At 34.4% G+C, this 19,931-nt stretch overlaps 1 long non-coding RNA gene across 1 annotated transcript in view; it reads left to right on the forward strand.

Moving 5' to 3' along the window:
- LOC141516022 (uncharacterized) overlaps nt 1-17,301 on the forward strand; it is a 41,228-nt gene extending 23,927 nt beyond the window's left edge. Inside the window, exons 2-3 of the long non-coding RNA XR_012476586.1 lie at nt 16,357-16,443; nt 17,196-17,301. This is a non-coding gene — a long non-coding RNA (uncharacterized LOC141516022). The remainder of the gene's footprint in view (nt 1-16,356; nt 16,444-17,195) is intronic.
- Nucleotides 17,302-19,931: the final 2,630 nt, after the last annotated feature.

A 19,931-nucleotide genomic window follows, 5' to 3' on the forward strand; every position in this document is an offset into this window, starting at 1 on the left:
GCTTGGTGAAATCTCTAAACTATAATATTTCTATTTATATCAATTAAATCTATTATAAGAATAAGAAAATACTGAATCTTTTGACCTTGTTAATTTAATAGCTTAGTGAAAATTATTTCAAGGTAATAATGATAATAAAGACAAAATATGTTTTTGCCAAGCATATTACACATGGTATCTCTTGATTTTCTCAACCGTTGGGGATAGTTACTATTATTATGTCCACTTAATAGATGAGAAAACTGAGGCTGCTAGAGGTTAAGTGACTTATTCAAGCTCACAAAATTAATATCAGAGTCAGAATTTAATCTCAAATCTTTAATGAAACTCCAAATACATATATTACTTTGTCACTTAACTGTCTAAAATTATACAGACTGGCACACATCAATTTTTATCATTTTTTTTGGCAAGGCAATCAGGGTTAAGTGACTTGCCCACAGTCCCACAACCAAGTACCTGTGTTTAGATTTGAACCCAGATTCTCCTGACACCAGAGCCAATGCTCTATTCCCTGTGCCACCTAGAGGCCCTGATTTTAACTGCAGATAACTTTGTGATTCTGGGAAGAGCCTTATACCATATATGATATCAGCTGAAGGTATTTTTCAAGAATTCTCTCATTATCTTTTCAATATTAAGGTCAAAATTGGAATGGTATATACTAGCAATACTGTGTGCCTAAAAACCCTGTCAACTATGACAGCCTTCAAAAGAACCCTGAATATTGGTCAGCTATGCTCTAGTGATATAGTGATTGGGTTAGCAACCATGGCAAGAATCTTGTAATTGCTACTTGAAAATCTTTTGAATGGTTTTTGAAAGGAAGTAAGTAAATTTACTTAGCCTGGGATTTCAAGGAAAAAAATCATATTTAAGTTTGGAGGCGTGAATCCAATAAACTACATAAAAATAGAATTGAAAAAAGATATCTGCTATAGCAATCATGAACAAACATATTCAAACATAATATTTCATAGAGAGCACAAAAATATTTTAGGATCTTATATGCAACAACATATATTGTTAAAAAATGCTCATCATGAAGGAACATATCAGAGCATTCATAGTCTTAATCTATAAACAATTAAAAGAAAATAATATATTACTTGAGGAACAAAGTGAATACTCTCAAGAAGTCTCAGAGATGTAAAAAACAATTCATAATTGATTCAGTTATTATAGAATAAAACACCTGAAAATATAAACTTCAGCACCTCTTTGATTAGTTCAAAACTTTTCAAAATATGAATTTAGACTTTGAACTTTTCTGGGACAAGATTATGATATGACTTCCAACTCACCTTTTCTTTTTATTCTCTGTATGTTTTAAATTATCTTTTAAAAGAAAAACAGAAGTCACTAGACAAAGTCACCATAGTAGACCATGCAACTGAATGTCAGTGGTATATAAGGAGTCTTTAATGAAGCTATACTAGGTTATTCCTTAGTTTCTTGTTTTCCTTCATTTTTCTTATTCACATTTTATTTAGATTGGCTCTTAGTGGTCTCTTTTGACTTCAGAAATTTAGCTTGATTCTTGTGATACCATCTTTAATCAAAGTAGAATGTGACATCTTTTATTTCAATTTTGAACTATTGTGTGGGAGACTGGTGTAGGAGAGGGGTGCTTTAGAGAAGATGGAGATGCTGACTCAGGTGATTGAAACTTATTTAATGGTCCCAGATCCTCCATGATCTGCTTACCAGTTGACAAATAATTCAAATAGGTAAAGGCAGATTCTAGTCTCTGATCTGGAATTGGAACTGTGTCATTTGAATGTCACCTTGTTTTGAGAAGTGATATGTTTTATATATATATATATATATATATATATATATATATATATATATATATTCATTCTTATTCAAGTACTATGTACCTACACAAAATACATTATGCAGAACACACCCAAGTATAGAGATAAGTTTGGTGCATTTTGATGTCTACATGGAGAAAATGACTTTCTCGGTTTAAAATACCCTGCCAAAAATACACCACCAACCCAACACTGTCAAGTGTAATTTATGTATTGTATGGAATTTTTCAGGGATACAGGATAATCCTACAATGTATCTGCCTACCTTTAAATCCGTTATCCTTCCTCCTAAATCAAATTAAGTATGGCCTCCAAGTTAAAAAGAATGTCAGACCAAAACATTTTACTGTCTCATTTTTATATGATGACCTCAAGTTGGGTTTTAGACTAGAAATCTGCCGTAGTGATAATTTATCAGAGTTATACATCGAAGAATAAACACAATAACATACCAAAAGATATTCATACAGAGTACTTTAAGACCTTCCCAGAACCTCTAGAAGTAGATCATTGCATTTTTATGGCTCAAGAAAATCTTCCCTGACATCTAACTTTGATATCTGCACCTTCTCTCAATAACCATGGTTCAATCCTGTGAGTTCAATCAACTTTTCAAATTCTTGAAGACAACTATTTTTGTCTCCACTGAATTTTTTCACTTTGGGTTAAACATGCCAATATTAGATCCTCCTCTACATACTTCCCAATTTATCAATATCCCTTTTAAATAATGGTGCTCAGAACTGAATAAAAACTAAAGATAAATTCAGATATAGCTGTGACCAATAAGACCATCTCCTCCCAAGTCCCAGGAAGTTCTTGTTATTTCAAATGTAACCAATTCATTGTGACCCATTTTGTTTTGTTGTTGTTGTTATATAAAGAGATTAGAGTAGTTTGCCATCTCCTTCTCTAGCTCATTTTATAGATGAAGAAATTAAGGCTAACAAGATTGTGCTTGTCCAAGGGTCACAAAGCTAGTAAATATCTGAAGCTAGATCTGGACTCCTGAAGATGAGTCTTCTTGATTTTCTTGACTAGGTCTCTAGCCATTGTTCCACTTAGTTGTCCTGGAAAGTTCTGTTTCTCTAAATTCAGCTCAAGACTCAAATGGTATTTTAGCTATTATATCATCAACTAATGGAGATTAAAATTGTAGTCTACTAAGATTCCCAACTTAAATTGGACAAGGATAGCATCTAAAACAGTCATTTCATTAGTTAAGGGATTTCAATGTTGGAATTCGCTCTACCAAAGATGGTGGACATCTCTACAATTTATAGTTCAGAGTTCAACAGTTAAGTGGTTTGCCCAGGGTTAAAGAGTCAGCAATATATTAGACAAGAATTGAATCCAGTTATGGTTGGCTTCAAGACAAGTTCTCTATCCACTATACCACATTGCCTCTAAAGCTATTTGGCTCTACTTAGAAGTATAAAATGGTTTAATAAATTCAAGAGTATGTCAGTGTACCATTTTATTGCTCCAAAATTTGATATTTTCCCTTTTTATCTTTTTTTATGAGGCAGCAGAATGTAGTAGATAATGAACTGTCCTCAAATCCAGGAAGATCTAAGTTCAATTTTCTTCTCATATATATTGACTATGTTGTCATAGACCAGTCATTTAATCTTTTAGTAATCTGTAGAGCTCTGTAAGAGTTGCAGAATGTCAAACTGAATTGGTAGACAGCTTTCCATCACCAGGAAAGTCTCTATTCTAATTAAATCACAGGTTCAATCACATCTCCATCTTCTTTTCCAGTCTGATGAATTTGAGGTACAACAGTAGAGTTGTTTAAATTTGCATTTTTCTTTTATTCATTCTTTAAAATATATTTTTGATGATTAAGGATATAAGAAAGAAACCACATACATAATAATTATAGCAATATTTTTGCCATTATTATAGAAAAGAAATAGAAACTAAATATTTGATTAATAATTGGGAAATGGATGGACAAATATATACATATATGTATATATAGTCATGTGTGTTTATAAATATACATCTCTATATGTGGTTTATATATGATATATATGATGTTATTGAACTATAAAATGGTAAATACATTGTATGCAACAAATATGGAAAAATTTATATGAAGAAATACATAGTAAAATAAAACTAAAGAAAACAACTTACACAATATTCTAAATAGTAATTTTTGGGAAAAGTTTATAATGTCTCATAAACTCTGGCTAAATAGCGACCAATGTGATTCAATGGTACTTTTGATTAAAATATAGCTCTTATTTATTGGTATGAAATTGATTTTCACATGATACATATATTCTCAGAGAGGACCAATATGCTACTTTCTTTGAGTTGATTCTTCATGCTTTTTACAAAGGGAATACTTCAATTCAGGATGGAACGGAGAGTAGTCATTGCTTTTACTCCCTTCTTCACCCCCCAAAATAATGAGATGTATAGTAAATGATTAGAAGGGAAAAAAATAAAAGAAATGAAAATAGAATGAAATTGTCTGCTGCTGCTGCCTTGTATCTTCTTATCTTTGCTTTTAATTTATTAATAATAGCTCATAGGCTTTTTTTGGCTTTTTCATTTTTGGTTTTTAATTCACCGTTTTGTTCTTTGTATATTGAATATCTGTTTAGGTTGATGATAACTGAGCAAAAAAGAAAGAAAATTTACAAATCAATACTCATTATTTCATGGGATCTTTTCACATTGATAAATATGTTATTTGAACTTGACTAGTCTAAAAGACTTAATGTAGACCAAAGAGATTGCAAATTTTGAACTTGAATGGAAAGATAAATTTGAACCAAAGGTCATTGTTTATATTTACAAGAATTTTATTCATCATGTAACATACTTCAACCATGAATCTAAATGATAGAAACTGGCCAAATATATTTAGAAATCTAATGATGTTCTAAAATGAGACCTCAATAATGATATTCTAAAGTCAGAACACAAGTAAAATGCCAGATACAATTTTAGAGTCAATACCTTTGCAGTATTCATTTCTAAAAATGAATTTAATTGAAATACCATCAGATATAGTAAATATTGCAGCAAAATAAGAATTTAACTGCAAATCAACATTTTTGAGAACTTCTAAAATCATTTTGATATTGTGAAACAAAAACTGAAAACCAGAACAAAATTACTATCACCATTTTGAACTCTGTTCTCAACTTTCCTCTAAACAAATGACTAGATAACAAATTTGATTTCCTTTCTGAAAATTGAAAATATTAAATAATTACAAGTAGTAAATAATTATTTCAGAAATCCAAAGAAAATGTAGACCATTTTATCCATTGCTTTTTTTCTCATCCTCTTTTTCTCACTTTCTCTTTTTCTCCCTTTCTTCCTCTTTGCAGCTCCTACACCTTCTCCCATGACTGTCTCTTAGTCTCTGACTTTCTCTCTCTCTCTCTCTCTCTCTCTCTCTCTCTCTCTCTGTCTGTCTGTCTGTCTTATCCCCCCACTTCTCTCTCTCTCTCTCTCCTTTTTTTCAGATGAAAAGATACAAATATTTTTTATAAAACACTATTAAAAGAGTCAATAGCATTGATTCATCCTGGCCTAAGGAAAGATTTAAAATATAATTTGAAGATTAAAAATCAATCTGCTTCATTACAGACTAATTCATTTTGACTCCAGACAGAGTAAATGAGTTATGCCATACATAAGTAATGGAAAGCTGCCCCTTGATCTATTTCTATTCGATAAACTAGACCACACTTTAAAATAGGCTCCCCACAGTGAACTCTATGTCTGCTACAAAAATAATGCTATTTAATCTCATCCCCACATATCACCATATTATTCTTTTGATAACAAAAGAGAAAAAAATGTTGGTAGGAAATTAATTATTCTTCATATTCAAAGATGGTACATTCCTAAAATTCCATGTTGTATACTAAGTTTCCTGCAATGTTTGTCTATGTCCTTTGAGAACTGGTATCATTTTTTTTCTTTGAATTCCTAGTGTCTCACACTATGTTTGACATCTAGAAGTCCCTTGATAAATACTTGTAGAATTTACAGGAATGACCATTTTTTTATGTTGTATGATGACTATAAGCCCACTCTTTGGAGCTTTTGTCTTGTAATTAAGACAATAGTGAGTTTTATGCTTGAAAAAGTTCACCTCTCAATTCTACCTTTTATCAAAAACTGAAATGTTTCCTAGATAAATTGAAATAATTTGTGTATAACAAGCCACGTAAAAACTTCTTTTTACCTGATGTTGGAAATATTAGACCTGAATTTGTCTTTTTTCCTTGCCACAATTTTCCTCTGAAAAACTTGCACTGAATGTAAGTTTAAATGGCAAGCCTAAAGACCAATACTGACTTTTTTCAAGTCACTGAGAGGTAATGTGGTGCAATGAAAGATGTACTGCATTTGATGTCAGAAGACCTCAATTTAAATCATTGCCCCATTTCCTTTCAAAGATAATTGAAATGAACAAATTATTTTTCTTCTCTGAGATTCATTTTTTTTTGAATTTTTCAGTACAATTGCTGGACCTGAAATCCGACAGAATCTAGCTGGATACTTAAAAAGTTAGATTCTTTTAATAAACTATGAGAGTATGGAGGCAGCTTGAGAAAATGTCCAGAATTGAGGACATGGAGTGTCTTTGACAAGTAATAGCTAGGAGATCAGTGGCATTGAATCTAAAGTGGTAGGGAGGGGAAACTGAAGAAGAATGGAAAGGTTTAAAGGGCCCAGGTAATAGAGGGATTTGAATGCCAAAAATGATTTATATTTGATTCTGGAGTTGATAGTTCATTTTTAAATGATGTGTATATATATATATATATATATATATATATATATATATATATATATATATATATGACATGGTAAGATCAATATTTTTGGAATATTAATTTGACAACTGCATGGGGGATTGATTGGAGGATGAGACTTGCAGACACACTAGCAGATTATTACAATAGTTCAGATTGAGATTATGTGGTGTGTACTAGGGTGGTCACAGAGAAGAAAATGCAGAATATTCAAGAGATGTTATAAGGTAAAATCAATAGATTTTGGCATTATATTGAAAATGACAATGAGGTTGCAAGTCTCAGTGACTGGTAGAATACTATTGTCCTCCACAATAAAAGGGAAATTCAGAATGAGACAGGGTTATGACAAGTAAAGATAATGAGTTTAGTTTTGGTCATGTTGAATTTAAGATAGTTATGAGGCATTCATTTGGGATGTCTAATTGGCAATAGCGATATGAGTCTACAGGTTGAAAGGGAAGTTAGATCTCAATAAAGAGATTTGACAATCATCAGAATATATCATTTTACTAATGGGAAATAATTAGATCATCAAGTTAATTATTGTAGAGGGAGAATATAAGAGGATTCAAGTCAGAGCCCTGGTGGGGGGGGGGGCATCCAATTTTAGGAGGCATGACCTAGACAACTATCCAGTAGAGGAGACTGAGAAGTAGGTAGAAATGGGGAATGGAGGGTGGGGGATTAAACATTTATAAGGTCTGTTATGTGCTCTAGACAGTGTGCTAAATGATTTTATAAATATTACCTCATCTGATTCCCCCAGCAATCCTGTGAGGTGTATGCTACTATTATTTCTCCCATTTTACAGCCGAGGAAACTAATTTTAAGTGATTTACTTAGCACCACAGTTTGTAAGTTCTAGAGTCTTGATTTGAATTCAGGTCTTCCTTATTCGATACCTCGTGCTCACTGCTCCCAGTCAGACAGTTTGGATTAGAGCCAGGAGAAAGGATTACCATGTCAACTTTGAGACAAGACACTTGAGGAAAAGAAAAAGCATGTGCAGTGATAAAGCCTACAGAGAGGTAAAGAAGAATGAGTGAGAAAAGTAGAGCCATCAACTATAAATGGCTTTCCAAAGAGAACAATTGGTGGAGATGAATGGATCAATTTAGGACCTTTGTTTTTGAGAATGAGGAAAATAATGAACATTTTCATTTGTTTAAATAAATTTGCATTCCATATATATGTTAGCCATTGCCACATTCAGTTCTCATATTCATTACAATTCAGGTTTAGAGCTGATTCTTTTATCCCAAGATTTTCTTGTAACAGCAACTATTATATGTCCTTCTGGAAGCTGTGATTCCCTCTTCTACCAATCTAATAAATTGAGCCATGATGCATTAATCAAGTCAACACATGACCAGAAGACTAATCACAGAAGAGCTAGGTAAAGCTATTTTGTTGACTCTATTGGGTACCTGTTCTCCTGTGATGTCCCGTTCAGATGTCCTCCACCATCTGTGTTTACACTAGATCTCTGCCTTTACTGCTCTTGCTAACTAGACATCAAAAGGAAATGTTTCTTGGCTAATTTATTTTTTCTGTTTCTGATTTTTTAGCTAATAATTTAATGGTAAAATATACTTCATGAGTTTTCTTGGAGAAGTATAGAATTATGAATGTAGAATGTCAAACGCAAATATATACATGCAACACATCACATACCTTACATCTATATGCATATTATATTCCTTTGCACAATGCAATGTACGCTTACATGTGTGCATAGAAATGCTTGTATGTATTTCAATGTTTTTAATATGTGTTTAATGTGATTCAATGTGTTTCTCTATGCAAATTGTATTATTTCATTTATTTATGATGAATAATTGTTTCTATGTATATAGCAATATGTAGAAGGTCTAGATGAACTTGCATGTGTATACACATGTAGACTATGTATTTACATTCCCATGTATCTGTACATATAAAAATAATGAAATAAGTGTGTGTGTGGTTGGTTTTGCTTACCTGCCTTTCCCTGTCAGAAGGGAAGTTTCCCTGAGAGGTGGCAGAAGGAATGTATCTTGAGATGACCAATATAAACATTGATTTGACATTTATATAAAGTTTCCAAGCTACCTTATATACAATCTCTCATTTAGTTCTCACTGCAACCCTGTGAACCAGGAACCAAAGTCACTATTATTCTTCCTTTTTCATAGAGAAGGTTCAGTGAATTGCCTTGATTAACATAGCTTGTATTGGAGATTTCTTGCTAAAATGAATTCCTGAATGGAAGGTTCTACCTAATCCACTAAAAACTTAAAATTCATACTAGACTGAATAATAATCTATAAATCTACTGAGAAGTTAATTTAATTTTGCCCATCCCATAATGGAAAAAGTATGTCAGCAGCCTTCAAGTAATAAGGATAATATATATATATATATGTATATATATATATATATATATATATATATATAGAGAGAGAGAGAGAGAGAGAGAGAGAGAGAGAGAGAGAAATCTCTATACACACACACACATACAGTTTTTTATTTAGGAGTTGCTTATTGGATATATTTATTGTTCTCTGTTTCTCTTGACATCATTTAGAACTATCTTAATCGTAATAGCTCTCTAAGTAACAATGTCTCTTTCAAAGAAACATGTTTCTTCTATCCCCTGAAAAGCTCAAGAGCTCCCAAATCCTTCTCTAGTCCTCAGGCAAGCATGTTGTATCTCATCAACAATTAGGATGCTCCTTGTGCATATTTCACAGAAGGCAAAATGCTTCAGGCTTGAACAAGATTATTTTGGTTGTATTATCTTTCCAGCAATCTTATGATGGGAAGGAAAGACCTGACTTTTAAAAAAATCATTGGAGGGGTAGCTAGGTGGTACAGTGGATAGAGCACTGGCCCTGGAGTCAGGAGTACCTGAGTTCAAATCTGGCCTCAGACACATAATTATTACCTAGCTGTGTGGCTTTGGGCAAGTCACTTAACCCCATTGCCTTGCAAATGAATGAATGAATGAATGAATGAATGAATGAATGAATGAATAAAAATAGCATCGAAGATAGCATTCTGATCTACTCAAAGTTCCTTCTCTTAAAGGAAAATTTGTTTATAAATTTGTTTATAAATTAGTCTAATCAATAATGGCTTAAAAATGAACTCATGGAAAACAGTACATGCCTATAAGTCTCTCTTCTCCAGAGAGTCATATAAACTCAGTCACAAATAGCAGTGTTTCCTAAAGATAATGTCCCTCATAATTCTTGATATTTAATCATCATGAACTTGACAAATATCATAAAGCAAGAACACTTGCATAAACAAAAAGCAACAGAAAAATAGGATTGCATTTGTAGCCATGGATTTCTTTTATCTAAAACCTCTACAAAATTCAGCTTGTTATTTTTACCACTGTCCAGATTGTCTGCATCTTCCTCTGAGCTTCCTTAGTTCTTTCCTTGTTTACTTTTTAAGAGTGTTTCATTGCCATTTTTCTTTTTCCTTTCTCTTCCATTCCCTTCTCTTTTTTTCTTTATATTTTTCTCATATCACTCTCCTCCTTCCTCCCCTTCCCCACAAAGAAAGATCTTCTGGGTTACAAATAAGCATACTCAATTGAAACAAATCTCTGTATTTACCCATTTTTTTAAAAAAAATGCCTCATTTTGTCACATGAGTCTCTGAAGAGGTGGGCACAGTGTTTCATCATTGATTCTTTGCAATTGGAGCTGGTCATTTTATTGATCAGAGTTCTTAAATTATTCAAATTAGTATTATTATCATTATTATTCTGTGTTATAGTCATTGGACAAATTATTCTTGTTTTGTTCACTTCATTTTTAGATTCTCTTTTTTTCATAATCAGCCAAAAAGAAAAAAATGAGACCATATACTCCCTAATTCTTTTCAGGAAATTGTGAAATGGCAAAAATGTGGTCCATCTCTGAACACTTATTTGTGAAAGCACTGCATTAGTGCTGTGGTTGCAAATATGAACAAAAAAAAACATTTAATGGAGAAGGACAATACACAAAAGTGAGCTGAAAGGGAATTGAGGAATGGGCAGGCCCCATTGGGCTCAGGATGGTAAAATCTAACAAAAAAGGAAGAAATGACCAGTCACAGAGGATGTTTTATTCAAATATAATTTTCCAAACATTAACTGAACCACTGTATCACTTTCAATTTGTCAGAGGCCACTCAGCCTTTTACAATGTATTTTCTAGGTGAGGACAATATAATGAAGAGAAGACCCACATTGAGTCTCCCTATTTTGTCCCTGAACAAATCTATTCATAATTCAGAGGCTGCAATGAGCCAGGAGAGGGTGTAGCCCGGGCACCGAGGCACTTTCTGAAGTGTGAAGCCAGGACCTGAGGCGGTTGGAAAGGGCCAGGAGCAGGCAGCCCTGCCATTCCAGAGTCTTAGCAGAGAATGTTTGATGAGGAACTTGTTAGCCATGGTCAGGCATGAATTAGGAAACTAAGTCATTGCCAGACTGACCAGTTCACCTCATATTCTCCATGGCTGCCTATTTCTATGACAAAAAAAAGAAAGGTCTGGAAACAGAATTTTCTTTAGTGCTGACCCTGAAAATTGCTTTACTATTAGATTTGGGATCGTTATAAATTTGGACTATTTGCAGTCTAGGTTTGTTTTTTTAAAAACAATATGGTTGCTCACTGGGCTATATCTCTCTTGAGCCAGGGTGGTGGGAACAAGATAAATAGACCGAGAGGCACAGGTATCATTTATTGATTCTCACTTAGATCCACTACCTGGTAAAGAGATTTTTTTCATCCAGCAGAAGCTTCTTTTCAACTGTTACTTGCTATGTCTTCTGAATGCAATTAGAATGTACGTTTCTATTTCCATTTTGTCTCCTCCATTACATACACTGGAAACTCTTTAAGAGTAGGGGTGGGTTTGTCTTCCTTTGGATCTGCTTTGCTTTGTAGAGTTCTTGTTAAGCTTGTAATCATTTCTGGATGACTGACAAATGAACTTCCAGGTTCAGGCCCTCATCCTAAAACCACAATTTCAGTTCAACCAAATTCAACAAATATTAAGTATGAACTATGTGCCAGACAGTGTGCTCAACAGCAGAGATGCAAAGGAAAAAGTAAAGTATTCCTTGCCATTGATGAATTTATATTTCTGCTGCATGGAAATAATCATGCAGAAAGTCTTTCTGTATCTCTGTATCTGTCTCTGTGTTTATGCTCCTGTGTCTCTGATTGTTTCTCTGGTTCTTTGTCTCTCTCTGTCTCCCTGTCTCTCTCTCTCTGTCTCTCTGTCTCTGTCTCTGTCTCTGTCTCTGTCTCTCTCTCTCTCTCTCTGTGTCTGTCTCTCTCTATCTCTGTTCTTGTCTTTCTTGTTCTCTGTCTCTCTGTATCTCTGTCTCTCTCTGTCTCTCTGTCTTTCTGTCTCGTGTCTCTTTCTGTCTCTGTCCCTGTCTTTTGCTGTTTCTATCTCTGTCTCTGTCTCTGTCTCTGTCTCTCTCTCTCTCTCTCTCTGTCTCTCTCTCTCTCTCTCTCTCTCTCTCTCTCTCTCTTCCCATCTGTCTGTCCCTGGTTGTCTCTCTCTGTCTTTCTGTAATCTCTGTCTGTATGTGTCTCTTCCTTTGAAATAGGGAACTTCCAAATAAAATTCCCTCTCCCAACGCAGGTTGGCATTCAAGAGAAGTGCAGACTATAGATAGTGCCTCAGAAATAAGATTTGAAGTTAGATCTTTCTGGTTCCAAGGTCAGCTCTCTAGTTATACTAAACTACCTATCCTAGATGGCAGACAAAGAATAATAAAGACATGAATAGATAAATTTTCCATGGACTCTGAGATTTGGTTTATGTATCAAGATTGGTTTTGAGATGGTTATAACTCTCATGTAAAAACACAACCACCCTAAATAAGACTCACTGAGTTTGGCATCCAGTTACAAATTTAGAAATTAAATTAGATTCACTGAATAGTTCACAAACCTTCTGAATGAGCCTGGGCCAAATTTTGGGGAAACCTGGAGAGTCTGATCCTTCATGGTGGGAATGGAAAGCAATTTGGTGATTTTCTTGCTTTATCTTTAGCTGAAAATCTATCAGAACCCAGCAATTCTACTCATGTTTTTAGCTCTTCAGGTTGGGATTGTTTTTCAGAGTTTGAGAACACAGTAGAATGAGGAAAACAAGAGAATAAGTCTAAAAGGGCCAAGTTCTAAAGTCTTTAAAAAATTCCTGAAGGTGAGTTCTCCAATTCAATTCCATCTGACAAAAGTTCATGAAGTATTCTTTGTGTAAAATGTTGCTTCAAAAGTACAAAGCTGAAAAAAAAGGGAATATAGTCAAGGAATTCATTGGAATTGCAGCATGGATATAGATGGGCAAATATATGGTAACTTGAAGAATCGAGCATGGTCAACTTGGTAACTCAGCAAAGGGTTTCGTTTTTGCTAGGTTTCAACTCAATGGAGCAGAATCATCATTTTTAAACTCATTTCCGTCATGATGACTCAAACTTTGATAGATATCACCTCCCTCAGTCTCTTCTCTCTTTTCTTGGGGGGGAGAGAGAGAGAGAGAAATACTAGAGGCCAGAATACCAAACTTCCCCCTCATCCCCCCCCCCCCCCCACATATTTTGTAGATCTCAGACCTCTGGACTTTTTGATTCATTCCACTTTGCATCTGTGTTTTCTCTGGTTTCTATTCTGTCAATATGATGCCCACTGTCAAGTATTATAGTATTCTCCTCTTCCTTCTTCCCTCACTACTTTTGGGTGTTCTCTCCCCTTTTAGACAACATAAGCTCTTTGAGGTCAGGGACTGTTTTTCCTTTCCTCTTTTGTTTTTTAGATTTTTTTTTTGGCAAGGCAATGGGGTTAAGTGATTTGCCCAAATAGCTAGGTAATTATTAGGTGTCTGTGGTCGGATTTGAACTCAGGTCCTCCTGACTTCAGGGCTGGTACTCTATCAACTGTGCCATCTCATTGCCCCGCCTGTTTTTCTTAATTGTATATCCATTAAATAGCACAATGAAATAGCTTATAGGATCACATAGTGGAAACTTAATAAATGTTTGCTGGTTTGGATTTTCTTTTTTTTCTTATTTTTTTAGAGGGAAGGTGAGGACAGTCGCCCTAGTTGGAAGTTCACCAGACACTTAGGCACCATATCCCACTTCTAGCTTTGATCAGATTCTTTTCAAACTTAAGTCAGTTCACTACTCCTAGGCAGACCAGTCTGATACCTGGAGTCTGAGTTTACACAAAATGCACAATTTGTCTAACCTACTATAGCTTAGAACTCCTAAACTCAAGTAATGCACCAACTTCAGTCTTTTTGAGGCCTAGGGAATCAGGGAACAAAACCAGGCCTAATGGGAAGATTTCATAAGGGAGAAAAGTACTCCTAAGTGACAGAGGTGAAGACGGATATTTACTTAAGTCATGGAAGATGCTCAGTAGGAGATATAAGTAAAAAATAGTGACTTTGAACATTAATCAATAAACATTTATTTATTGTCTACTATATCAGTAAATAAACATTTGTTAAGCACCTACTTTGTCTCAGGCAATGAACTAAATACTGGGATGCATAAAGAGGCAATAATCTATCCCTGCCCTAAAGCAACTCTCATAATGGGGGAGAAAATATGGAAACAACCATCTGCAAATAGGCTATAAAGAGAAAATATAGGAAATGATTAATAGAGCGAAGGTCCTAGAAGTAAGAGGTGTTGAGAAATAATTTCTGTAGAAGGTGTGACTTTAGCTGGATCTTAAAAGTAGTCAAAGAAAGGCAAGAGCTGGAAATGACAGAGAAAATGCCATGAAGGGGAGACAGCTAGAGAAAAAGTAGATCTGGAATCAAAAGATAGCATATCTGTGTAACATCCAGGAAGCCAGTGTTTTAGAAATCTGAGTATAAAAAAAAACAAAAACGGCTGGTTCTATGCTCAAGAAGTTTGCAATTTAATGTAAATAATAACCCATACTGACATACACCCAAAAGTATTCACAAAATAGATACAAAATGTCTCTTCTTTAGATTTAGATTTTTCACTTAGCACATATGCAATGGATATTAAATAGAATTGAATTACAGTTTGGCTCAAGGATCTTCCTTCTTGTCACCCAGACTGAATTCTTGTCAATAAACTACCATTTGTATTCACAATCGACAAGATTTGTCAATTAATTGACTTTTTTATAAGTAGCTGTGAGGAGTCACTGATGATGCCCAAATTTCAAACCTGACTGACTGGGGCAATGTAAATAATAACTGAGAAGTTAAGAAGAGGGGTGAGTTTGGGTGAAAATTAATAATGAGTTTTATTTTAAACTGCTTAAGTTTGTGATGCTCACATGTTGAATATGACATAAAAGCAAAAGATATTGTCAGCAAAAACTTTCAAAGAAAGTTTCACATATAGTTTTAAAAATAAACCTCACAGTTTCAAGATAGGAGAATTGTGGTTATATATCAATTCATCTAACACCAATTCATTCTTTATTGTGTAGATTACATATTTAATATGAATCAATAATATATATTTGAAAAATGCGAAGTCAATCTATAGGTTTGATTGGAGCAAATAAAAAGGAGACATCATACTACTCAAATACTACTCTTTTAAATTATTTATTATTGGACTTAATTCAATTTTCAGGTTTATTATTTTATTTTTTATTTTTATTTTTTTTTTAGATTTTTGCAAGGCAATAGGGTTAAGTGGCTTGCCCAAGGCCACATGGCTAGGTAATTATTAAGTGTCTGAGGTCAGATTTGAACCCAGGTACTCCTGACTCCAAGGCCGGTGCTATATCCACTGTGCCACCTAGCCACCCCTAATTTTCAGATTTAAATTCTGCCTTTCCACCCTACATCTTAGATTGTTCAGTCCATGTACCAATACTATTGTTCTTCAGGACTTTCAGTCATGTCTGAATCCCCAAGATTCTATTTGATATTTTTTTTCTTTTTTTGCAAGGGAATGGGGTTAAGTGACTTGCCCAAGGCCACAAAGCTAGGTAATTCCAAAGGGTCTGAGGCCAGATTTGAGCTCAGGTACTCCTGACTCCAGGGCCTGTGCTCTATCCACTATGCTGTCTAACCACCCCATTTGGTATTTTCTTGACAAAGATACCAAAGTGGTTTGCCATTTCCTTCTCTAGCTCATTTTGATTATTGAGGAAACTGAAGCAAATAGTTTAATAGCTTTTTCAGGGTCACACAGCTAATAAATATCTAAGGTCAGATTTGAACTCAGGAAGATGAGTTTCCTAATCTGTAACAGGGCCTAGTATTCAATCCATTGTTCCATCTAGCTACTGGTGTAAATATTTGTACATTTCTTCTTAAAAAAAAAACTACTGGAAAAAATGTTCTGTTGGAATAACCATCCGATTGTCCAAAAAGAGTTATTTATGAAGGAATTAGATTTAAGTTTTATCTTAGTTTTCAGAAATTGAACTGTCATTAAGTATGTGTCTTGAGTTTCTAGAATGCTATAAAGTGGTAATATATGCGCACAGGTGACATTTCCTCTTGTAATATCTAGAAGTGAGTCACCTCATTGATGAAACTTTAAGGATCAGAAAATTGAGGTAAAAGATTCATCTAATTCCCATCTGAGTGACTTCTATTGGACAATTAGATGGTTATTCCAACATTACATTTTTCCTTTTTTAGTAGAAATGAATTTTAATAGAATGAGTTAAAAAGTCAAAATTTACAAACTCCAATGCTCTGTTTCATACCTTTCTTTCTTTCAGTCCTAACTTAATTCATACAAGAATGGAAGTAATTTCTGTCTGAAGCTCCCCTGATCAGCACAGTGTCTACATCTGATAAATGTTCAGGTTAGTTATTGTTTAGTCTAAACTTGTTTTCTCTTACTCCTACCAAAACTAGTTAATTCCTCATCTTTTTTCTTTGCAGTCTGGGAACTTAATCTCTACAAAAATTTTTTTTCTAGCTTTTGCCTAACTTTCAAATAATGATTTTCTAGAGCAGGAAAACTACCCTAAAAAGAGGTCTGTTGCTTTGACTCATTAACTGACTCACACTTTGAATATTCTGACTCTTCTGTTTCAAGGCATTATGAAGTTATAGGTCTCAGTAGTACAGGGATTTTTAAAGCCAATTTACTACTGGTTTTGAATGATAACCAAAAAAAAAATGAGTGTGCCAACTTATTTGCTCTAAGAAATAATAAAGAGTTTTGGACTTGTACTAAGATATTATTATTATTTTTAACAACTGCCTTCTCTTGGCAATCTCACACAAGATTATTCTGGGAAGGACTTATGCCTCTGACAATGCCCTCACAGAATGTAAGTAATAAATCAGTTGCCCCACTTTGTGATTTTCATCCATTCGGCCTCTATATGTATTCACTCTTTGCTAATGTTGGAGTTTTCATGCCAGTTGTCCCATTTCTTGGACAAGTGTTGCCAATGGCCCTTGTTAAGTACTCCCCACGTCACCGACAACAACATTTTAACCTTGTTAAGGAACTCTGCTTTGTTTGTTTGTTTTTTTTTGGGGGGGGGGGAGTGCTGCCTATCTACCTGATCAATTTTATGTTATTTTTTGTCTTCTTTCCTTTTAGATCTGCATTTAGCCTTCTCCCTTCTATTCACCCTGAGATGGCCTGGCCTTCATATGAGCTTCTGTTAGCAATTCTGGTGCCCAATAAAACATATTTCTAAGATGAATTCAAAGTGCAGCTGGACTTGTTGGATCTAGCGACTGGTCTTCAATTGAATTTATCATCTTAGGGGAACCTCATTATTTTAACTCCCAATGGAAAATTCCTTAAGGTTAAACACAATTCAGCAGGATTTGTTACAGGAATGTCTGGTCTCTTAATATTGGGTGGCCATGTCTTAATTATCACCACCGGGCAATGGGATCCTGTTTTTCAGAATGAATACTCATGTTATTCCAATATTTTTACCTCATTTCTTCCTAAAGGAAATGCTTTGTATTTTTGAGAAGTCATCCTTGACCCCCTGAGAGTAGGAGTTGTGTTTTCTCTTACTTTGTAACTTCAGAACTTAGACACACTAAATTCTTAGATTGATTTAGCAAAGAAGAAACCTCAGTTTTCTCTGAGTTTTATACTGTTTCATTATAAAGCCAACAGAAATGTCTATTTTCCTTTTAGTGGGGAATTATTCATAGAAAGAATATATATGGGCCATCTGGTCTGACTTCATGTATCAGAAGAGAAAATTGAGGCACAAAGGGTCTTGCTTACATCACATAGCTAACAAGCAGAAGGATTAGTATTATAACTCCTGTCCAGGGGCTCCAAACCAGTATTCTTTGGGCTAGACAGCATCCATGGCCTTCAATTCATTTCACTTTCTAAAAAAGTGACTTAAATGACTCCTACAAACCAGATTCTGTGTATAATGTGGAATGGGTGGGATCATATGAAGAATGACTCTATAAAACCTTAAATACATAACTCACGCCTTTCAGAAATATTTATATTTCCTCACAGCAGTAAAATGTTGGCATATGAAAAGCTAGCTGGGAAATCATTGCCAATATAAAAAAACCAGCCAAGTTTTCATGTAAAGGGGGGAAAAAAACAATAAACTGTAGAAACAAGGTTCAGCTTACATTCTGCAGCGAGTTATTCTGATAAGTAATTGTGAGACACTTCCAGGGCTGCCTTTGTCCTTGAGGTATCCAGTCGTTTTTAAAGGTGTAATCTGAAACGGCTTACCCCGGCTTAGGGACCCAGTGGACTTCTCATCAAATCCAGAAATCTCAGCAGGCCTGCAGGACATTCCCATGGTGAAAATTACCTAAAGAAAATAAATCAAACACTCCAAGCAAAGAGCCACCAGAGGTCATCCACTCTTTGTCCTTGGCTCTGGACTGGATTCCACTTGAAAAGTCATGAGGGACAAGGAAAAAAAAGAAAAAAGAAAGAAAATAAGTTACCCACCGATCCAACAGTTTATTACAGATGTCAACATCCTCTTCTAAATGTAACTACTAAGTCTCTAATATATGTCCTTTCTTTTTAAAAAAAAAGATAATCTTGTTCACAATAATCTTTACTGAATATTGTAAAATGTGAGCAAGTGTGAGAAACTCACATGAAAATAATCTCCCAAAGCAAACAACATGTTTTTATTCTGGATGTAAATTACTTACATATCACTCAAATGCCCAACATATCCAAAGTATTAGGAAACATTAAACCATACCTGCACGTTCACACAAACCTCCCACCAACACACACACACACACACACACACACACACACACACACACACACACACATATATCTCCTGTGTTTCGTCTTTCAAATGATGTACATTGAAATGTACATTTTGTTAGGTGCAGGATACAGATTCTTCTCAATGCTGATATCATTTCATTCTTACTTCCCACATGGCATTTTACAGTATTTCTGCTTTTCTGGGGAGGAAGTGAGATGGATAAAACAACACATAATACTGCAGCTTGTTTTAAAACTAAATTTGGTGGATGAGGAAAAAAAGGAGAAGGGAATTCGTGACACTTCTTTTCCTTCCCTGCCAACACCAAAGAGTTAGTAGATAGGAAATCTCTTCTGAAATAAAGTAGATAACCTGTTGCTCACTTGGTGTTTGTGGTGGGAAGGGAGAGAACAAGTTCCACTAACATGCTCCAATGCCTCAATTCAGTTAGCGGCAGTCCTGGGTTATAGATGTAACAAAGGGCTAATCCATTTGATTATCAGCTCTATAAGTTATACCAAGCTTTACCAAAAAATGCCCCTGTGCTTGGTGCCATGCTGTGTCTGATAGCCATTTGAGAATCAATCTCGGGAGGATAATCAATGGAAGGTTGGTCAACAGATGATGATTTGCTTTTTTAAAATTGTTATTCCAATGACAATTCCTAATGACCTACCATAAAAGTTTCTTAATACACATGCATATTCACTTATATACATATATATCTTATACATACATGCTTAAATATCTGTATGTATATGCATATCTGTGAATATATTTTCTTAGTGATTAAAATATGCATCTATATGAATTTTAGTCACATGGATATATATGCATTTATACATATATAATATGCAAATGTGAATTTATTTTTGTTGTGAAGAAAAACCATATAAATGCATATATTATTTTAATCATACTCATGCATTTGTATATATGCCTTAACATGTGTGTATGTAATACAACACATATATAATTATACATTCATGAATATGTATGTATAAATGTATATGCATACATGCATGTGTAGATATGATGTAGGTATTGATATAGATATAGATATAAATGTAGGTAGATATAGGTGATTTTTAAACACAGTGGAG

Source organism: Macrotis lagotis, chromosome 3, assembly GCF_037893015.1.
Source record: "Macrotis lagotis isolate mMagLag1 chromosome 3, bilby.v1.9.chrom.fasta, whole genome shotgun sequence".
NCBI classification, from domain to species: domain Eukaryota; kingdom Metazoa; phylum Chordata; class Mammalia; order Peramelemorphia; family Peramelidae; genus Macrotis; species Macrotis lagotis.